Genomic DNA, 22,729 nt, shown 5'->3' with positions numbered 1-22,729 from the left:
CCTCCCCACAACCACCTGATCGATATGCGATACTACGGGTGTATCTTTTGCTGTGATATGCTGCAGTGGTTGTGGCCTACGGCCATGCACCCAAGACTCTTCTAGGCCCAGGCCACAACCATCGCAGCATATCACACCCATGGTGCCGTATAAGTCAGTAGCACACCCATAGAAACAAAAATGTTAACTACGGCATGTACTCAATTTTAATATTCGCTAACACCATGCGTGTCTCAAGTTGCCTGCGCACAGCACGGACAGAAGTACTATCCTTATGAGACCCCTCATTTTCAGTAATTACAAACATCCGGACAGGGCAGGCATAGCGAATACATCATTACCACCTGCCGCTTAAACAAATACAGTATTTCACCCATCTCTTACTCTCTGAGCCTCCCCAAGCACTCTGACACACCAAAACAGTTTCCAAAACAGCATTTCGCCTCTGGTCGCCACCGCGCTGTCGGCGGATCCAAGATGTCAGGCGCATCCAAACAATCTGACGCACATCACGCCTCAGTCCAGCCAATCAGTGGACACGTTGCATGTCCGCGGTCATGACGGCAGCCCCTTAGCCAATCAGTATCTTGTCTGCGGAGCGAACAGGGAAGTGTGACTGCGGAGCGGACATAGATATCACTAATTTTTTTAGACATACTTTTTGGTTTTAAAGAAAACTACTGGACGGATTGGAACCAAATTTAAAAAAGCACGCTTTCGGGTCCTCCCCCTGCCGCAAATTTGGTTAAAATCCGTCCAGCAGTTTGGCCTGTAGGCATGCGCAAAGTTTTTCACCCATTCACTCTATGGGAAAAAAAGACGTTTTGGGACCCCCCCCCTATAATATTTCACCCCCTGGACCAAACATCACCAAACATTGCATAAAAATTCAGAGTGGCCCATATAATTTGTTTTTGCAAAGTTTGGTGAGGATTCATCCAGGGGGAGCGAAGTTATAAGCCGCCCAAAAAGTGCTCTTCCGATGGAAACAGCAATTTAACCATAACAACACAGCCACTACCGTGGCTGTGTAATTACACTCTTACTCTTGCATTATATGTTATCCCGCTTCCGTCCGTTGCTTTCCGTTACTCTCCGTTATTTACTACGCATACATTCTTTTGCCATGTTCTTTGGTCTATTCACTCACCGTTCACATGTTTTTCGTCTTCGGACCCTCGGGATCACTGCCTTGATTACTGCCTCTTCGAGACGCTTTTTGATCTGCTTCTTGTAGATGTGGGAGGGGTTTCTATCTTAAAATAGGGGTCCCATCAAACCTTTCCTTGCAAGGATTTTTCCTATTCTAACCACTATCTACGGGGAGCTTCACGTCCTATCAGCCGAATGGCAAAGGTTGTGTGATATTGCTGAGACTCAAAAATTACTTATGTCGACGGCCGATGGTATCTTATCTTACCATCAAATCTCTGCTACCAAGTGAACTGCAAGCTTCCAGCTCTTTAAGATGAGTAGCAATACCCTGGAGATAGATGGGGATGCAGATCTTATTCATACATCAATAATACAGACGACACAAATAGCTTGGCAAAAGTTAGTCTGTTTTAATGCAAGTATTTAAAACAGGGAGTACAAAGAACATCAGCAATCGTTCGATACTCTGACTCTGATTTGTTTAAGAAAAAACAGCATTTTTAAAGACCAAATGTGTCACTACTAACATTTAGACCTGCGTCATTACTAACTTCATCCTACGTGGCAAACTTCAGAAACTTATTGGGAAGCCGGATTGGTTCTAAGTGAATAACTAAGTATAGGTTCTATATCTGTATGGAGTAACAGAGAGAGGTAATAGGGTAGTTAATATCAGGTGGGGCAACTAAGCCCTCCCCTAAAAATGTCCACTATGAACGTCACTAAATGTACAATGTCCCATTGGCTACACAAACTATAGGACCCCAAACTACGTGATCCCTTACAATTGGTTGGCTACTAACCCCCGTCAGTAATTTTCCACCTACGTGAGCAGCACGCAGACAGAACAACCACGTGCGGGTGAGCTTGATTTGATACCAGCTTCCCACCAATTAAAAATATGATCCATCATCACCTCAATGGTCCAGTGTCAATTAGTACTTTGAAGTTGGCCTTGAGTCTGTACTGTTCTCTGAGAATATTTAAGGAGTATGGGTAGCATCCGGCTTCCGTGCGTAGCTGTGATCTTCTCATCCGTCCAACATTCTTCCAACATGTGACTGGACACTACGAATTGAGCCTTTTTGTGTATTTGATTTTATTCTTCAATAGTCCTCTGTCGTCTTTTGTTTTTGCTTGACCTTCTTGAACAGGAGCTTCTGTTCTTTCACGTTAATTGTCTCTAATGTCAGCCAATTCCAGTTTGATAAGATCTTGGCTTTCTTGGCTCAGTCAACTCCTTAGCTGAAATATATTCTGTTTAATTCAATTGCTTTTGTAACTGCGACGTCAGAATGAGGCCTTCCTCGATGTTCATTACTGCTTTATACGTAGTGGAAACTTTCATTCTTTACTTAATCCATATGTGTCTATGAGGTATATGTATATGGTGGCACTTGCCGCGGTCTGATCTATTTAAGCATGTGTCTAGCTTCATGATCACTTTGCTGCTTGCGTTTCATTGCATCTGTACAGATTTAAACTCACTAAGTTTCTTCATCAGGTTTGTGGCATAAGTCTCTTCATCTTGATCCCAAGATGTCACATATCCTCTGTATTTCTTTGTTCTTTATAAATCGTCTGCCTCTCTGGTCTGGTTATCTTTCAACATGGGTGTCGATTTAGCTTTGCATGACGTAACCATTCATCCTGGTCATTCAGTTTCTTTGTTTCACCAGGAATCTTGTTCAAATGGCAATCATATTGTCTTGGATGCATGTATTCTTTCCTAAATGGGTACTTTACCTCCCATATTCTCTTAGGTATAGGTACTCTTATGGGTACTGCATGGAGCCCACACTCTTCTCTTTGCTGGTTTATCTGTTCAGTGTACGTCACATACTTTGGTTCATATGTTTCAGGCAATGTAGGCGGGGCAGGTGGAGTGGGGGTATTTGGTTCCTCTTCTACACCGCCTTTTCTGCTTTAAAGAAAGCATTCACTACAGCTCCCATATTAGCCAAACCAGATCAGTCTTTACACTTTATTGTTGAGACGGATGTCTCAGAAGGAGCCCTTGGAGCGGCCTTGCTGCAAGCTTCTCCGGATGAGTTGGAACACCCAGTTGCATCCTATTCCAAGACATTCACACCAAGCGAGAGCAACTATTCCGTCCTGGAGAAGGAGCTTCTCGCCATAAGACAAGCTTTCGTGCAATGGAGGCACCTACTTCAAGGGGCAACCCACTGTTTTTTGGTTCAAACTAATCACAGCAATCTCAGAATCCTACAACAAATGGAATGCAAGACCTCTCGCCATGCCCGCTGGGCTTATTACTTTTCCCAATTTGATTTTGATATATCATACCTTCTAGGGAAGGAGACTACTGAAGCTGATGCGCTTTCTCGCAGTCTTGGTGTTACCTCAGGGAGTCATTCGGTAACGAGAAATTGTTGCCCGGCAAGAGAATCCTGGCCCCAGTGAATACATTCCTTGCAGTCAGTGTGTGTGCCCGTGGAGCTGGAGCTCCTTGCCCCTGCCGGAGCAGCACAATGCGGCCCAGAGCGACGAGGCTGCAGAGATAAGCCATCAAGCTGCTCATTAGCCCAGCTGCACAGCCCTCCTTTTTCTCATGAAAATTGCACCGTATGTGAGCTATCACCTTCGTTTGACCCGTTACACGTTATTTGCGTGTACATGAGGGTTAATACATGTGCTGCCTGCAAGCAGCATCAGGCATCCGCCATAGTGCTGCACAAGGACTCTCCATCCCAAGATGGCCGCCATGGAAGCATAACAACATAAGGACTACCACGAGACCCACCCTCCCTCCCTGCACACCGGATTGGCCAGCCATCACCACAATTGGACCAACCAAGAGCCGGTAGGCATAGCTGGACCGCAGCCTGAGGACTGCATAGTGAGGACAATGCCTGTCCCATGCCTCTACCTTCATTGAAGTCGGCGTGTGTGCCCGTGGAGCTGGAGCTCCTCACCCCTGCTGGAGCAGCACAGTGTGACCCGTAGCGACGAGGCTGCAGAGGTAAGCCATCAGGCTGTTCATAGCCCATCTGCACAGTCCTCCTTTTTCTCGTGAAAATTGCACCGTATGTGTGCTATCACCTTCGTTTGACCCGTTACACGTTATTTGCGTGTACATGAGGGTTAATACATTTGCTGCCTGCAAGCAGCATCAGGCATCCGCCATAGCGCTGCACGAGGACTCTACATCCCAAGATGGCCACCATGGAAGCATAACAACATAGGGACTACCACCGAGACCCACCCTCCCTCCCTGCACACCGGATTGGCCAGCCATCACCACAATTGGACCAACCAAGAGCCGTTAGGCGTAGCCGGACCGCAGCCTGAGTACTGCGTAGTGAGGACAACACTTGTCCCATGCCTGTCAAGTGCGACCAGTTCGCCTTCGCCAGAGACCCTGCTCAGATTCCTCCACATCCTTGCGCCAACTCTGGAGTAAGTACTGCCGCTCAACCCCTATTACATTGCCGCCAGAAACGTCCTTATCTAAACAATAAACTTGCCCGCCAAATGCCTTATCATTGACCTGCCTGTAATGCCTCCCAGGCTCCACACTGGCTATTCAACTCACGTCATAACCACTCTATTTCTACAGGTAGTTGGTCCCAGATGCAAACGTACTGTTCACATACAGCTGTTACCCTGCATAACTGAATTACTCATTCAGCATACTTCCAGCTAAATGTATCATATATCACCTGCATACTGTTGCCTGCATTGCGTATCTGATATTGCACCACTAGTAGCCATTAAGGAACAAGTGCACTGTACTGTAGACGTCTAGTCTAGCGTGGCTGTCAGCATAGTACATTTTTAGCTGTATGCCGCCAATACTGTATCTTGAAAGTGTGTTGCATTCGAATCTCCTTCCTACTGTGACAATGCTGAACCTAGCCTAATACGCCCATACTGAACTTTGCTTACTCTGCTCATGTTGAACTTAGCCTACCAGACGTATGTTGAACCTAGCCTGCTGTGCCCACACTGATCTTAAATCCACTGTGCCTTTGCTGAATTAGACTACTGTGCCTCCTTACTTGTAGGCATGTGCGAACAATAATTTCCCACACTTGACACCATTATTGAATTGCCTGCGCTCTTATCTGAAACTGCCATATACTGCTATTGTACCGATGCATCACAACTGAACTACCTGCCTGTTGACACTTCTGACTACGTTGCCTATACTAGATTGCCTTGACCATTACTGCATTGAAATGTTACACTGTCTGATGTGCTGTAGTGCTAGGCCTGTATGACCACACTTGCTGATAATTTTTAACAGAATGTATTTACCAGGCATTTTCTCAGCCCTGCTAAAGGTAATTCTCCACCTAATCTACTCTTCTAGCCACTTAAGACCCACCCTCAGCTCTGTCTCCACAGACCCACTACCTCACAACACCATGACTTACACCCACTCACTGACACCACTCACCTACTTATCTATACCTTGTAGTGCCTCTGCCAGAAACTCCAGATTACGTGCCAGGCTACCCAAAAAAATATGAGCCTCGTGCCAGGGACCTCCCTCATTCTAAACCGACTAACTGGACTTCACCTGAGCACATAGACACACCTACCATCCGACCCATGAACAGACCTATGCACAACCCAATTAACACAGCTGACAAGCTCAAGCCTTACAATATAGCCACTCTACCAACTCCCACTAAAACTATTGCCCCTCCCATCAGAGGCGCCTTAATAAATGCACGCTCCTTATTAGCCCATGCTACAGGCATAGCAGACCTCATACTAGAAGAGAAACTGGACTTTTTAGCCATCACTGAGTCATGGCTCCACGCAGCCGCTGGCCCTGTCCTTATGCTAGCCATCCCGGATGACTACACTATCTTCAGAGTAGACAGAACAGAATCTAGAGGCGGAGGCCTCGCCATAATTGCCAAAACTCATCTTAACCTGAGACTTCCCGCCGCAGACAAACCCACATCTTGCGAATCGCTAATAACTAAATTACCCCTTGCCAACTCCCAAACCCTCACCATTCATCTACTCTACAGACCCCCTGGCCCTCTAGGGTCTTTTGAGGAGGATCTTATAACCGTCCTCACTAAACACTTAAAGAACACATCCCGGAGCCTTCTCCTAGGTGACTTTAACTCAGGCTTTAAAGACCCCAAAGATCTTCAGGCCACCCTTATTGACAACATCTTATCTGAGTTAGGATTTACCCAAAGAGTGACCCTCCCCACCCATAATAAGGGGAGAGCCCTTGACTGGGTTGCGGACTACAATTGCTTGGCCTCCATCACCGCCATCTTGCCCCAGCCATGGTCTGACCACCATCTCCTTACCTTCTCCCTCAAGGCCTCAACCCCCTCCACTAATAATTCACTAGCCTCAGCTATCCCGACGAGAAACAAGAAAAACATTAAAGCTGAAAAACTCATCCCCCCCATTCTCCCGACTCTGAATTCACTATCAGCCATCTCCAACCCTCACTCCCTTGTTGATGGCTACACATACAAAAAAATCATGAGATCAGCACTAGACTCCATTGCACCGCTAAAACTTAGAAAAAGCAAGCCCAAAAAACATCTGAACACATGGTTCTCCCACTATCTGAAATATCTCAGACTTGAGAAACGCAAAAAAGAACAGGCTTGGAGACAATCACCCTCGGATAATAACAAGTCGAACCTTAATAAAATAACTACACTTTACAAAAAATAAATTTTAATCGCCAAACAAGAGTTCTACAACCTGAGAATATCACAAGCTAACTAGCATAAAAGAATTGTTCACTATTATTGAAGAGCTAGAAGCACCCATTCCAGTCCTTGACACTTAAGACAAACAATGGTGCACCAGTGTCCAAAACTCCCTCTCCAAATAAAGTTACAGGCCTCCAAATCAAAATCAATAACAAGAAAGAATCCCTCGCCTGCACAGCTCACGTATCTAACACCACCCCTCCTCCTCCACCCCATAGCTCCACACCTAAACCTCTTTCTCGCTTCAGCTTCTCCAAAGTTTCCACGTTAGAGGTGGAAATAATCATTCTTAGCCTCAAACCCTCAAACTGGCAGGGTGAACCCTGCCCCTCACAAATCATCAAAGACACTGCCAGAGACCTCTCATCATTCATTACCAAGCGCATCAATGCCTCCTTCTCCTCAGGGACCATCCCCAGCAATCTCAAAGAGTCTTGGGTCCTCCCCTTACTCAAAAATCCTCCTTAGACCCATCAATACCCACTAACTACAGACCCATCACCACTGTTCCCTTCCTGCTTAAAATATTAGATAAGTCAGCATATCTGCAAATACCACAATACCTAGAAAAAAAACATCTTCTGGGAATCTGTCAGTCGGGCTTTAGACCACAACACGGGACAGAGACTGCACTCATCGACCTCGAAGCTCAAATTGACACCCTTAGAGACAATAGTAAAACTGTGCTACTACTTCTACTTGACCTCTCAGCAGCATTTGATTTAGTATACCACAAAATTCTCTGCAACCACCTAGACTCGGCAGCCCATTTCTCGCAAGAGGCTATCGGCTGGATTGAATCTTTCCTCAACAACAGGTCTATGTCCGCTGACCCTATCCCCATCACCTGCAGGGTTACCAGGGGTCATGCCTCTCCCCTACTCTGTACAACTTGTTCACGAAGCCCTTGTTCGATGATCTTGATGGTCTGGGCATCACCTTCACTAACTATGCCGATGATACCCAGATCCTCATCCCGCTGACGGGAGATTACGACAAGGATTTGGTCTTGGTGAACAGAGTGTACCTCATCATCCAGGCATGGATGGCCTCCCATGGTCTATGCCTTAATGATGACAAGACTGAGCTCATCATCCTTGGCTCCACCCCTAACTTAAATAAACTCAATCAAAATTATGCCAGCTTTAGCATAGATGTCAATCCCATTAAAGTAGCCAAAGAAGTCAAAATATTAGGATTCTATCTAGACGCCACCCTATCCTTCTGTAAACAGGTTAGTTCCATGGCCTCCTCTACAGCTTACACCTGTAAATTAATAAGAGCATCCAAACCCTTCCTTTCGACCCAGAGTTGCATTACTTTAGCCAGAGCCATAATCCTATCAAAACTGGATTATTGTAACGCCCTATATGTAGGAGCCAATAAATATTTTACAAACAAAATACAGATTTAAAAAAACAATGCTCTCAGAGCAGCTCTGAGTATTTCCAAAAAAGAACACATCTCCAACATTAGGAGAGCTTACAACTGGCTCACCACCACTGACAAAATCATGCAATAGGTAGCCTCTCTGATGCACAAATGCCTCAACAATGCAGCTCCTCTCTACCTAGTCGACAGAGTCAAGAGATACACCCCTAACCGATCTACCAGAACTGCCAACGCCAACCTTCTTTCAGTACCCAGATTTAAACGCACCAGAACTGGTGATAATAGTTTCCAGGTGAAAGCAGCCCAACATTGGAACTCCCTGCCACCCACCTTAAGGACACCTCAAACCTACCCTCACTTTAGGTGCAACTAAATTCAGTGGATAAAGGAAAATGACCACTAACCTCACCCATGCTTGCCCCCTTATGTACATTTTGTAAATTGCTTTCTAATGTTTCTGCCTTGTTCTTTTACCTGTACTGACCCATGTACACACCTGTAAATTACTGTACAGCACTGTAACCAAGCTGAGAATAACCTTGTTGCTCCTGTGCTCTGATACCCTTGGGTCTGGCGCGCATTACAAATGAATAAAACAAACAAACAAACAAGAGGTTAAGGCAGGTTCTACCAAGGTTTCTATCAAACACCATCTACAGAACATCGGTGGAATGTATTTCAAGGACCAGGCGTTGTTTTTGCCTTCCGCTGAGCTGCAGGTCAGAGTGCTGTCCTGGTGCCATGAATTATCATTGTCTGGACATAAAGGTCAAAAGGCTACCCTGGATCTGGTCTCTCGTAACCTTTGGTGGCCTACTTTATACAAGGATGTTCAGAGATATGTTAAGACATGTCCAGTTTGTGCCACCGGCAAGTACTCAACCTCCAAACCTACAGGTCTATTACATCAAGATGACCTACCTTTGAAACCATGGAAACATGTGTCAACGGATTTCATTGTGGAACTTCCCCCTTCACGAGGATTTACCACAGTGATGGTCACTGTAGATTCTTTCAGCAAGCTGCCCCATTTCGCACCCCTTCACAGTATCCCGACAGCACCCAAAACTGCCAAGGTGCTTCTCTGAGATATTATCCGCTTACATGGAATTCCCTCGCACAGTGGTTTCTGACAGAGGTTCTCAATTCACATCCTCCTTTTGGTCTTCACTATGCAAACAACTTGGGATGCAAAGAGCTCTCTCATCTGGATATCACCTCCAGAGCAACGGACAGACAGAGCGTTTAAATGCTACACTCAAACAGTACTTACATTGTTTCTGCAATAACTCACAAGACGATTGGGCTGATTATCTTCCTATGGCAGATTTCACCTATAATAACGCGAAGCATTTCGCCATAGGAATGAGTCCCTTTTTTGTACTTATGGTTACAACCCTTGTCATCTGCCTGTGGAATTGTTCCCGTCTACCAAGACTCCGAAATGGACCAATTGCTGTCTACTCTACAAGAGACACAAAAGACTGGCCTACTGTCGTTAGAAGACAGCAAGAAGAAGTATAAGTACCAAACCGATAAGAAGAGAGGTGAGAATCCTGAGTGGAAACAAGGTACACAGGTCTGGTTGTCGAATAAATTTGTGCCCAATTGGGTTCATTGTGGGAAGTTTGCTCCTAGATTCCTAAGACCCTTTACCATTACTACAAAGGTTAATCCAGTGGCATTCTGTCTTCACCTTCCGCTTAGCCTAAGAAGAATTCATACGGTTTATCACTCATTGCTTCTCAAGGAATACTACCCAGATCCCTGTAGGTGCAGGATTCCCTGTCTAAAGCACCTCAAGCCTCCTCAGTCCAAGGAATATGAGGTGGCCAGACTCATTGATTCCCAAAAGGTACCCTCCAGTATCTTGTCCATTGGAAGGGATACTCAGAGGCAGAGAGAACCTGGGAATGCCAGAGACATCTCAGAGCACCTTGTCTGATTAGATTGTTTCATCAGATTCATCCGGACAAGCCTGGGGGAGAGCCCAGAAGAAGGGGTCATACTGTAACACTTTGCCCTTGGAAGAAGTGGCAGCATTGGCGGCTCCTCTAGTGGCCATCATGTTGGTTCACGTTTGGACTAGATGCGGTCTTGTTGTTGCTTCCAAGATGGCCGCCGCTATATATCCATCCATACAGCATTCAGCACGGTGCGTAGCAACCTCAGTGATTCTTTGCCCAGGTTAGACGCTTGCTCTCAGTCCCTTTGGTTCATCCCTGTTCTTTGTTACTTCTCATGCCTTGCTACTATCCCTTCTCCTGTGTCGCTCGTTATCTCATTCTCGAGCGGGCACAGCGCTCTCGTTCTCCCTTTCCCTTGTCTGTACTTTGTCCGCATATCTTCCCCGCTTGTTTCCAGTATATCTGTTAGGACCCTTTTCTACTCAAAGTTCTGCTTCACTCTGTTTCACCCTAGCAGACTTTTCTTCAGGCCGCGTTGTCACTTACCAGAGGATCCAGTTTTCTTCAGTATTATTTGGTGGCACCAGCTGTTACCGCTGGGATCATAACTTCAGAACTCTTAAGAACATTGTGCCCTCCTGTTCTGTTGCTTGTATCCCGGATCTCAGGCTATTATTCTACTCACTTACTGGCAGAGACTGCTACGATCTACTGCTAGTTGGAAGACAACCATCACAGGGTTTTTTCAAGCCGACAGGCATCTTTCCCTGAAAGAGGAGTGCTCCCCGAGGTTCCTCATGCCTGGGATTCCATCACCCGGACAGGACAAAATGGCCTCCGGGGTAGCACGTCCTTATCTCTTCCATAAGAAGAAGGACCAAAAGATTGAGAAATCCAAGAAGTCTGGCAAAAAGAAGTCAAGGGCCTCCGAAAGCACAACTAAGGATTCAAGTGAGGAGAAGGAGTCGGGGGAAGATACTCTTACGCATGAGACTCAGCCCCATGTTTAAGGGATTGCTGCACCCTTTCTTCTACCTCCTTGGGTTGTCTTGAGGACCCACTTCACCTCCTTCCCTTTGGGTCCTGACTCCTACTCACTTCCCCACCTTGTCCCCCATGCCAAAACCAACATATGTGAGGGTTGGAAGGTTTTGAAATAATCCTAATCACTTGCAATGCTATGGGCAACCTTGCATACCACCGTGTTTAACCTCTCTGTGTCACTGCAGAAGAGGAACAGCCATGTCAAATCAGTCTTGTACTGCCACCAATTAGAGCAGACGAGCCTGAACTGCTAGGCTGTGTCCTCTCAGCATGCAGACACAAGCAACCCATGACAGGTTTCACACGTGTTGGGCCTCATTAGTGAGGGAATTTCATCTTGCCGTACCCTCTCTCACTTCAAAAGACAAAATATAACCAAAAAATGTGACGGGTAGAAAGTTTTGAATGCCATGACACATTCTCAATCCTCCTTACATTATGGGTTTGACCCGTTGGGATCGGGATCTCACCTCTACCCCTTGCCTTGAGCCAATTCTGAACTTGCAAACCTTCCTATGATGACTGCCTGGGTTCTGTCTCTCTCCTTCTCCTGATGTTCTGTGACTACCTCCTTGAGATATTACCCTCCCATCTCCTCCAAGACTCTCGTCCTTTTTCCTGGTATTCCTCTATCACAAGGGTCTGCACCCTGTGGCTCCACAGATGTTGTGAACTAAAACTCCCATAATCCACCCCAATCGAATACACTGGCTAGGGCTGATGGGGGTTGTAATCAAAACATGTGGCGAGCCAATGGTAAAACCGCTTCTTTACGACCTCCTCGAACTCACACTCCACTTCCTCTGGATCTTCCTTTACCATCTCCTCTAAGTCCCTCTCCACCTCCTCCTCATGGTCCTTTACAGCCTCCTCCAAGTCTTTCTACATCTATTTCTTTATTAAACCCCCTATTTTCTACAACCTCATCCTCCACACTCCTTCCTTTCTGTTTCATGAACTCCAAATTGGTTCCTCACTTTCCAACCTCCTCCCAATACCTTCTTCACAGTTGAACCTCGTCCAAACCCCTTCCTCTAGCTCCTATACTATACTAAACAGCCACACGTCCTAGCAAAGCCTCTACACTTATATAGCCAATGACCACTCCTCTTGGGTTGGGCTCCCTACGGGGGTCTGTACCTGTGTGGACAAATGAGTCACTGGTTGTGACTGGCTAGCCTTAATTGAGTAATCTGAGTCTAATTTGAGCTCACTGTGCGTGAACTGAGTTAAAATACAAAGTGTCCTTTCTGTTTGTTTTCTCTATATGATGTGATGAATCAGATGGACTCAGCCCTTTTTTTCCGGCAGTGACCCCCTCCCATGTGGCCAGAGGACGGCAGCTGCTACCTGATCCTGACCCTGATGGCGGCTGTATGAGGGAGGATCACGTGGGGGGAGACAACCTCCGGGGAGATATCCTAACTCCATCAGGCGAAATGCAGTATACCCCTTTCCCCTTTCACGACGGATCCCCCATTTGGAACAATCTAATGACTTCATTGGATGAGGTGCGGTATCCCCCATTTTCCGACGAGGAAGACCCCCTGTTACTTAATAACCTAATGGTCTATTGCCATGCTAGCTTTCCTTCATGTAAAACTGATCTTCCACATGAAACCATTGACGAAGATCCTCCAAGTACTATGCATCAGAAACCATCCTTGGACTTTAATTCCCACAACCACCTGAGTACTGTGACGAAAAGTATCAAGCGTGATGAGCATGCTAGTTGTTGTATTGAAACACCTTGCGCAGGACCTTTAAAAGTTGTAGCCTTACTATGAGAGAGAGCTCAGGAGAAGATGTAGAATCTCCTTTGAAGGTGGGCAGAGACTGGAGGCACGAGCCGGTGTGCAGAAGCTGGAGGTGCAAGCAGTTGTGGTGGAGCAGAAGTTTGCCAGAGAGAAGGACAGAGACGTGGTGAGAGCAAGGAGTACCATGAAGACTCCAGGAGCGATGCGAGGATTCCTGGGCATCCAGTAGCCAGGAAAAAGCAGCGTTTCTCTCACTGGGAGCCGTGGAGAAGCGGTGTGCAGGAGCAGAGCCGCAAAAGAAGCTGGAGAAACATCAGAGCTGCCCAGAGTCGGAAGCAAGCAGCAAAGGTACACAGTGTAAGCACAAGGAAGACCAAAGACTGGCGAGTCTGCCTGAGCAGAGTTAGGACCCTAGGGATTTTTGGCGACTGTGACAAAGAGAATTTGAACATTGTGAAGTTACGGAAAGTGCAATAACTAGAAGATTGTTTGTGAATCAAAAGGGCAGAGTGCCAACCCGAACCCTGTTAAGAAAGGAAAGCAAATGTGGGGACAAGTTTAAGAGAACAGTCAAAAAAGCAGATATACCATGCCAAGAAAGGTTATATGATATTTGAATGTAAAGAGGATCTATAATATATGAAGAAGTCCTGGCAAGCATATATCATGCAGTTGAAAGCACAAGAAGAGTAGCACGGGCAGGGGAGTACACCAGGCAATTGTGAGTGCAAGACACAACCTGGCAGGGGAGTACACCAGACAGTTGTGAGTTCAAGACAAGTCCTGGCAGGGGAGTACACCAGGTAGTGGTGAGTGCAAGAAATGTCCTGGCAGCAGAGTACACCAGGCAGTTGGAGGTGCATAAAGAGTCCTGGCAGGAGAATATACCAGGCAAATTGCAAACCTATAAGGAGTGTCAAGAAGAAACAGTGTTTGTGTTAAAAGAAGAAACTTTTGTTGAAGAAGAACTTATACGGCTGAACCGTTTTTATCTAACAGGATTGTTGTGGGCCAAGAAAGACACAGAGATCTGTTAGACCCAGAGACATTTGTGATACCAGTGAAGAATCCAGCCAGGGGAAGGAAATCACTAAGGTCTTTTCCATTTCGCAGGACATTTGCTTGGAGCTTTTCTATTTTTATTTGAGAACACTTTTTGCAAATACCAGGTTAAAGACATTTCCCTTCTCACTTTATTATTTTGTGTGTAGTGTGAGGGTCAGGGTACAACGTTTGGACAGAAGGACGGCTTTTGATTTATGACATTCTGACAAAGGCAGATCCTTAGTTTTTGGTTTTAGGCAGGGAAACTCCTTCTAGAGAAGTGTCAGAGAGGTATTTTCCCATCCCGTTTAATTTAATAAACGTTTCTAACCAAAAACATGACAACTTTGCATCCGGCTTTCATTTCTGATCCCTCGCAGTGAGCGCATCACGTGAGATGTGCAGGAAAAATCCCTTTGCTTTGCGGGGCCCCCATAAGCTTCCTTTTCGAGTCCTGTAAAGGTTTTCACAGCATCTCTGGTCTTTAAGCCGGGTTCGACCAATAGGATCAGAGAAAAAATATATCTGCAGAAGACATGTTTGGTTCTTTTAAAGGGACAGTGTCAGCAACTGTATGAGATTGCTGGACAGGTGCATGACTTATGACTGTACATGGTAAACACGTTGTATCACTACTATCATTCACATTCACAGTGCCAGAGCTGACTCTCTTGATGGGACTGGTTTTAGGCCTCATGTGACCATTCCCTGCCACAAGACGAGGACCAAGTGGAGGTGACCATGCAACCCTTCCCCTACCAGCTCCTAGCCCATCATTGCCTGGCTTGGAGAGACTCTTGTTCCCAGAATCACCACACTAGGTGTCCCAGAGCCAGGCAGAGGACCTCCCCTTACAATGTAATACAGAATTTATAATTTTTGTTGTAAAATGGCCGCCAGTGGAATTCATACATGACACAAGATACGAGAATACAAGCACATATGCAGACCCTCTAGCTGATTGCACGTGTATGTTCACAAGAGAAGACATCGTTTTTAAAGCTGGATTAAGGCACTCAGAAAATGTTCAGGGTGTGATGCTCTGCCCATCTGTCATTCATTTTAAGTATTTTGATGGGAAATAACTGTGGAAAGTGACAGTTCATTTTCATGGCGCATTCACAATGTGGCTGGAACACCTGATCATGGAAATATGTAGTTTCAATTAGGGGCCACATGGTGAGGAGCCTGGGAATGGACTCTGCAGATTTAATATCGGGGTGGACTTATGTTCATGATGCTAACTTGCAAAAATATTCACCCTTTTCCTGGTCTTACTACCGTTTATTAATGCAATCTTTCCAGATCCATGCCACCTGGAGGTTTTCCGAAGTTCGTCTTGCAATAGCTTTTCTGCTTAAATTAGGCCAGAATCCAGATATTCAACCTATCCTTCCGAGATAGTGTCCTCGGGAGGATAGCTCAGCAGCAACGTGCTCGCCTTGGAAGCAAGACGACATGGACCAAAACAGGTTCGATCCCCGGGTCTGCAGCTTCTGGGTATTAAGCACATTATGAATAACCTATCATATCATATCACCGACTACCCTCATGTTTACTAGTCAAAGTCCAAGAGGGGAAAGTTGGGACCTGTCTAATAATGACACAATTTACAAAAAAATATACTTTACTTACGAAACAAACTGGCAAGAACTGAGCTCAAAATATGAATGGTAGTTAAGTTTCATGGTTCTGCTGCTTTAAATGACCAAAAATCAGTGAAAAAAACACGTGCACTCCATTTTTGCTCAATGCTCAGTCAACCGTTCAGTGTCAGGCTGAATAGTATATGTGCTGTTTCGTAGACAATTAAAGCCACCAAATGCATTGGTCTCTGTATCTTATACATTGCAATATGGTGACTCTGTACACAAGAACATCAAAGGGATTTATGCCTTTGGAAATCTGAATCAATGTGATACAACCCAAACCTCATCCGTACTTTGTGCCCCTCTGCATTACCCACGTATTTCATGACTGCCCACGTGGCCTGACCCGAAGATTTAGGGCCGGACGCAGTTCCCGACAATGGCCCGCTGATGGTCGGGTGCACTTACCTGTGGAATCTCTCACCCCGGTGAGTCTGTGCCAAGTGGGTGAGTGCATACCTGCACCGAGCAGTCACACTTTTGATGACAGGATTGTGACTGTGCGGTGTCTGTTTATTTTCCTGATGATCTAGCAGAATAGCTGAAGCCGGTCCACTCCAGCGGGCAAGTCAAGCTATTCCAGTGGTGCCAACATGAATACACTGCATAGTACCATTGGGTAAAACACAGGGTTAATGCATTAGATTTCAGCATTGTATACATACACACACACATAAATATAGTTGGGTAAATATGCATGGAATTACATTTCGCTTCTAACCGGATAACAAGAGATACCACATCTGGCAGCTATTTTTCGACACTCTATATTCTTCAAAAGCATTATTTTGAAGCCATATTTTATTGCATTATTTTAGTCATATTTTCTTAGGAAGGGGTTTCCCTTATCAGCCAGCTTCACAAAGTACATGTCACTGATTTCTTTTTTCTTCTTTTATTATTTAAGTGCATATGGTTGCAAGATGACAACCTTTTACACTAATGCATACATCATGCGGTCATAAATAAACCCTTTTGCATAATATAAATACACAATTATCAGTTAAAACAACAAAACTACTAATAAGAAAATCAATTTAAACAAACTTTGCACATTTAAAAAAACTGAAAAATCTAAAATACAATTAATGCATTAATGTGATTTGTAACCATTGCACCCTATTGTATACATAACCAACCTATGCAATCAAAGTCTGTAACTAAATCTGTAAGCAACACATGTAACCAACCTTCATATGCTTAAGCACCCAGATGCCCCAGGGCTTGGTGCGCTATACAAATGCCGAAATAAATAAATAAATAAAATGAATGTTTCTGTATAAAATCATAGAATCTATTTACCCAGTCAAAGCATCGAGCCTATATTTAGCCCTCTGCCATAGGTGGAAAGCTGATGTTGTAACAGCCAATGACTCTGCCCCATAAAGCATACTCCAGAACTGATCAGACCTATGTCACCTAAACCTGGAGTAACCATTTGCTTAATTCTCACTCAATGCGACACATTGCGTGAGTATGTGGCGAGTAGATTCCATCTGAGCCTTGCATAGGCGACAAACCCTTGCTGGGCCAACACTAGCAGGATGTCAAAACTGCAAGAATAGAATAAAACGGGTAAGCCGAGGAACACACAATTTACCCAAATAGCTCTGAGGTGTTTTGTAAAACATGCCCTGCTGTGAATAAGTCACATACTTATGTAGGTTAACCAAGGGCGCAAGGGCCTGAACTTCGGGTTGGTTACTAGTTTTACTGCCCTGTTAATTTAACAACAAAGGCACGTGATGCACAGCCGAGCAATGCAAGCCAATCACTTCACAATGTATATTAACCATTCTCTCCATATCCTTATACCAGGTACTGCAAGAGTATCGCCTTGCATGTGTCTGTGTTTGGCTCAACAGCGTGTTGCCTACTGGCCCGTCATATTTAATTTTGAGCCATAGCTTACAAAAGGACACCAGACAAAGTGTCCTCAATGACTGCAGACCCAGCTCAAGTCTAAGGCCTTCACTGGAACCGACCTGGAAGGCCGAGTAGAGATCGCAGGATTCTAGCCTCAATTTGTGGCAGCCAATTAGTGGTTCTCTCAGGCAAAGTTTCTAGGGCGTACACTATGCCAGGAATTATAGAGATTGTGTTAGCCATATGTGTGGCCTCTATAGAGTGGCTGGCACTGTTATCTAGCACTTTCTTAATTGCCAGCCATTTCTTCCAAACCTTCGAAACTATTTCTTCAGCAAAATAAGTAAGAGAACAAGTGGTCTTAATATAAATTCCCAGATATCTATAACTAGTGGTCTGTTCCAGACAGATGTCACCCAAACGCCAACTAAAGGGCGTACCTCTGTAAGTCTTTTTGCCAATGGTCATTATATTAGTCTTAGAGGTGTTAATACATAATCCGTTAATTTCCACGTATTGACAGAGGGCATTAAGGGTGTGTTGTTGGCCTACTGCTGGCCATCATATCTAAGATCACGGGATCATCCGCATATGTTAAACATATAATGTCCTTGCTGCCAAAGTGGGATGGATTATTATGTGCACTACTCAGTGTCTCTGCAAAATCCGCAATTTACAGGTTAAAAAGCAGGGGTGCAAGAATGCAGCTCTGCTTTGGCCCTACATTGGTTGGGAAAGGCTGAGAGAGAACACCCTCCTGCGACATCCTGACTCTTACACTTGTGTCATTATACAACAGTTGTATGCAATAAAGCAGGGACGGGGCAGTCCCTCACATTTCCAATTTCTCCCACAGTTTCGTCCTTTTGACACTATTGAATGCTGCCCGGTAGTCCACAAAACACATATACAGTGAGGATGCCATGTTGCGCTAAGTATCAGATATTAAATTTAAAAAGGACCTAAATGGGATGAGAGGTGCTAAAACCCTTCCTAAAACTCGTTTGGTGACTATGTAACAACTGTTGAGTTGTAGACCACTTCCTGAGCATTTCTAGAGGTTTGTGCTACAATCAAGTATTGTACCGTGGCCTGGTTTTTTGTTCTGTGCTAGTTGGTTTTATTATTGAGGCCGCCCGTGTTCCTCTCCTCCCGGCCTCCCTCCCTCCCTCCCTCCCTTCTTTCCTTCCTCCCTTTGTCCCTCCTTCCCGCCCTGTCTTAGCAATAATGTTGTCGTCTTGGCCTTGCCAAACTTGCCTACCTCTCGCTGCCTTGCCTGCCTACTCTTCATCCTTGCCAGTGTCTCCCCCTCTCCCTTTCACCTCTCTCCTCTCCCGCCCAACCTATGGTGCTCTCTGACTCTCATATCTTTACTAACTGTTTCTCTATTGACTACCCTGCTCTCCTCTCTAAATCTGTTAGGAAGAAGTTTAAAAAGGACATCCTGGTCTCCAACCCAGGCCTCCCTATCGCTGACACCTACACCAGTGCCTCCTCCAAGGAAACTCTCACCGACATCCTCTTTGTCGTGCCTTCGCCGGACCTATGGACCCTTCATATGGTCTCTGTGCTCTCACCTTTCGCTTCTTCTCCTATTAATGGTGGCACCCGTTGGGACACCCTCCTGTCCTCCTTCCTCTCCTCCAAAGTCATCATTAATGTTTACTCTAATGGGACCGTCCTGGTCCAAGGCCCTCAGGCCAACCTGCACCTTTTTGATAAACGCTTCCCGCGCCTCATCAACTTCCTCTCTTCTCCTGCTGTTCCCCCTCCTCTTTCCTTGGCTACCTTGCCTTCGCCCTCCCTCTCTGCCCCCTCTTGGGATCCATCGAACCCTGTACCCCTCCCCAGAAGTCCTTCAAGGAGGGAAACTTTCTCCACATAACCACTCTTAACTCTTGCTCCGCTGTCATGCATTCCTCCGACATCTGCCGTCTTCTCGAAGAACTTGACCTCGATGTCCTCGGTTTTACTGAAACATGATTCACGGCCAGCTCTGTCATCAGCTTCGACACGCTCCTACCCGACGGCTACAAGATCCTTTCCGCACCCAGACCCAACTCCTCCAGTGGGGGTGTAGCCCTTATCTTCCCCAAGTGGATTCCTGCCTCTGTCACTCCTATGCAGGCCTACTCCTCTTTTGAATGCCTCGTCTGCAGGCTCTCTCTCTCCCCTAGCCATTCCCTTACTGTGACTACTATCTATCGGCCACCTGGTCAGATTTCTCCCTTCCTCTCTGAGTGGGCGGACCTTTCCTCCTCACTCCTTGCCTCTACCACTCAACTCCTCCTTCTTGGAGACTTCAACATCCACCTGGATGCCTCCTGTCCCCTCTCTGGACACTTTTGTGACTTCTGTGACTCTCTCTCACTCACCATTCTCTCCTCTGGCCCGACTCATTCTGCAGGGCACACTCTCGATGTTCTGATCTCCTCAGACCTTCCCCTCTCTGCCCTTCTCTCCACTCCTCTCTCCTGGAGTGACCATTTTCTCCTATCCTCCCACTTCACCCTCCCTTCCCCTCAGGCCAACCCTCCTCCATCACTGGCACCCACCTTCTCGGTCATCCGACCAATGAAGCGCGTGTCAGTTGAGGCTTTCGCCGCCACCTTCTCACCCCCTCTTCCCCCTTTGGCTGACTCTCACCCTGGCACAGCCCTCTCTTCGCTCCACTCTTCTATATCTGATACCCTGGTATGACTTGGACCTCGTCTCCCTAAAACGCCAGTGTAGGGTGGCCAAGAGGAAATGGTGTGCTTCAGGTTCATCCTCTGACAAACTGGCCTGCCGCCTGCTGCAAAGACAATACTGGCTCTCGGTCCTCACCAAGAAGAGAGCTCACATCCAAGCCTGCATCTCTGCAGCATCTAACAACTCGGCTGAACTCTTTAAAATCTGCAAGGAACTGGTCAATCCTGCCGCAGTCTCCACCTCTCCTGTCCCTTCCCAGGCCCTCTGCGCGGCACTGGCTTCTCACTTCATTTCAAAAACTCAGGACATCCTGTCCTCACTCTCCTCCTACCGCCTCCCTCCCCCTATTCCCTGCTCTTCCTCTGGCCCTTCTGCAGCCACCCCCCCCTCCTTCTCTGCCTTTCCCCTTTTCTCTGCTGACAAGGTTTCCAGACAAGTTTGATCTATGAAAGTCTCGTTGAAACAGGTTCACCCCTGTTTTTCCAAAAATATAAAGGACCACATCGACTCCCGGGCTCCTGCCCTGGCTGACTTCTGCAATCACTCCTTCACCACTGGAGTCTTCCCATCCCCCCTTAAGCACTCCATTGTGACCCTCTTCTTAAGAAACCCTCTTCCGACCCCTCCTGCCCGGCTAACTATCGCACAATCTCCATCACTCCCTTCCTAGGCAAGCTCCTGGAGAAACTGGCCATCTCCTAGCTTAGTCTCCACACTGAATCTGTGGGTTGTCTTCATGACCATTAGTCTGGCTTCAGAACTGCCAGAAGCACGGAAACTGCTCTCCTGAACATCCCTGAAGACCTGCTCTCCAACCTTGACTCTAACACTCTGTGTGTCCTCATCTTGCTTGATCTCTCTTCTGCCTTTGACACTGTCAACCATGCCATCCTGCTCAACCATCTCCGTGATAACCTGGGTATCACTGTTCAGGCTCTGGCGTGGCTGACTTATTTAGTCTCCAATCGACCCTCCCAGGTCCAACTTGGATCCTTCCTCTCTGACATCTTTTTCTCTACCTGTGGTGTCCCCCAGGGATCTAACCTCTCTCCCTGGCTGTTCAACCAATATCTGGTACTCCTTGCTCACCGCATCGCCGCTCTCTGCCCCAACTTTCAGTGCTATGCGGATGATACCCAGCTCATTTTCACGCTACCCTCGGCCTCCTCCTCTCCTTCCCTCATCTCTGACTGCCTGTCTGATATCCAGGAGTGGTGTGCCACCAATGGCCTCTGCCTTAATGCCAGTAAGACTGAGATTCTACTCATCGGCACACCCACTCCCTCCTTCCCTGCAGCTCTCTGGCCGGCCTCTCTTGGCCCTCTTCCTGCTCCTACCTGCAAGGCAAAAAACCTCGGGGTCATCTTCGACTCCACACTCTCCTCCTCTCCTCACATTTCTGACGTCTCAAAGAAGTCAAACTACTAGCTGCACCTCCTCAGAGGTATTCTTCCTTTCCTCTCCTTCCCCCAGAAGCTCACTGTCTCCAGAGCCCTGGTTCTCTCTAAGCTGGACTACTGTAAAAGCCTCTATCTAAATCTTCCTGCCTCTACTCTCCGCCCTCTGCAACTCATCCAGAACAGGACTGCGAGACTTGTCCTTGGCCTCAAGCCCAGGGACCGTATCTCTCCAGGACTGGAATCTCTTCACTGGCTCCCAGTGGCTGCGAGGATTAAGTTCAAAACCCTCTGCATTGTCCACAAGGCCTTCTGGGGCCTGGGGCTGAAATACCTTCAAAACTCTCTCCCTAAATATCTTACTTCTCGAGCTCTTCGCTCATCCGCCTCCAACTCCCACAGAGTCAGCCGCTTCTCCAAGCAACGAGTTGGGGGTAGATCTCGCTCCGCGGCAGGGGTCTCCCTCTGGACCAGCCTTCCTGCCTCCCTGAAACTTGAGGAGAACCATCTCCGGTTTCGCAAGCACCTCAAAACCTTCCTCTTTGCTTTTGCTTTCTCTCCCCCTCTCCCCTGATAAGTTCCTGATTGAAACTGCACTGAATCTGCACTGGGCCACTCTCACTGATCTCGGTCCCTGGCCCAGCCACTTGCCCCCGGCACTGCCTCCCTGGCAACCCCTGCACCACGGACTGTCTCTGTATCCCTACAGCCCCCCTCCCAGCACTTTGTCTGCACTTACCTTGCACTTGCCACCAGCTGATCCTTTATTTTTATCTTATTATTCTACTATCCCATGTACTGCACTTTCCCCTCTCCCTTGCCCCTCGCACTTTCCCTTCCCCTCTTCCCATGCACTTGCGCAATCTGAATGACACCTGGCCTAGTAAGATCGTTGTCTTTCTTCCCTTTGTCCCCCCTCCCTGCCTTGTCGCGCCTTGAAAGACTTGTGTATAGGCACGTTATAAATGCCATATCATATCATATCATATCATATCATATCATTGCCAATAGTCTATAATAATCAGGCTGTGTTCGCGATCCCTCCTTGTACACAGGAATTAATATAGATGCTTGCCACGACCGAGGAACATTACCCATTTCACA

The sequence above is a fragment of the Ambystoma mexicanum genome, chromosome 14 (genome assembly GCF_040938575.1).
Source record: "Ambystoma mexicanum isolate Mex_15411 chromosome 14, UKY_AmexF1_1, whole genome shotgun sequence".
Lineage (NCBI taxonomy): Eukaryota > Metazoa > Chordata > Amphibia > Caudata > Ambystomatidae > Ambystoma > Ambystoma mexicanum.
Note: the sequence above shows the minus strand (reverse complement) of the source record.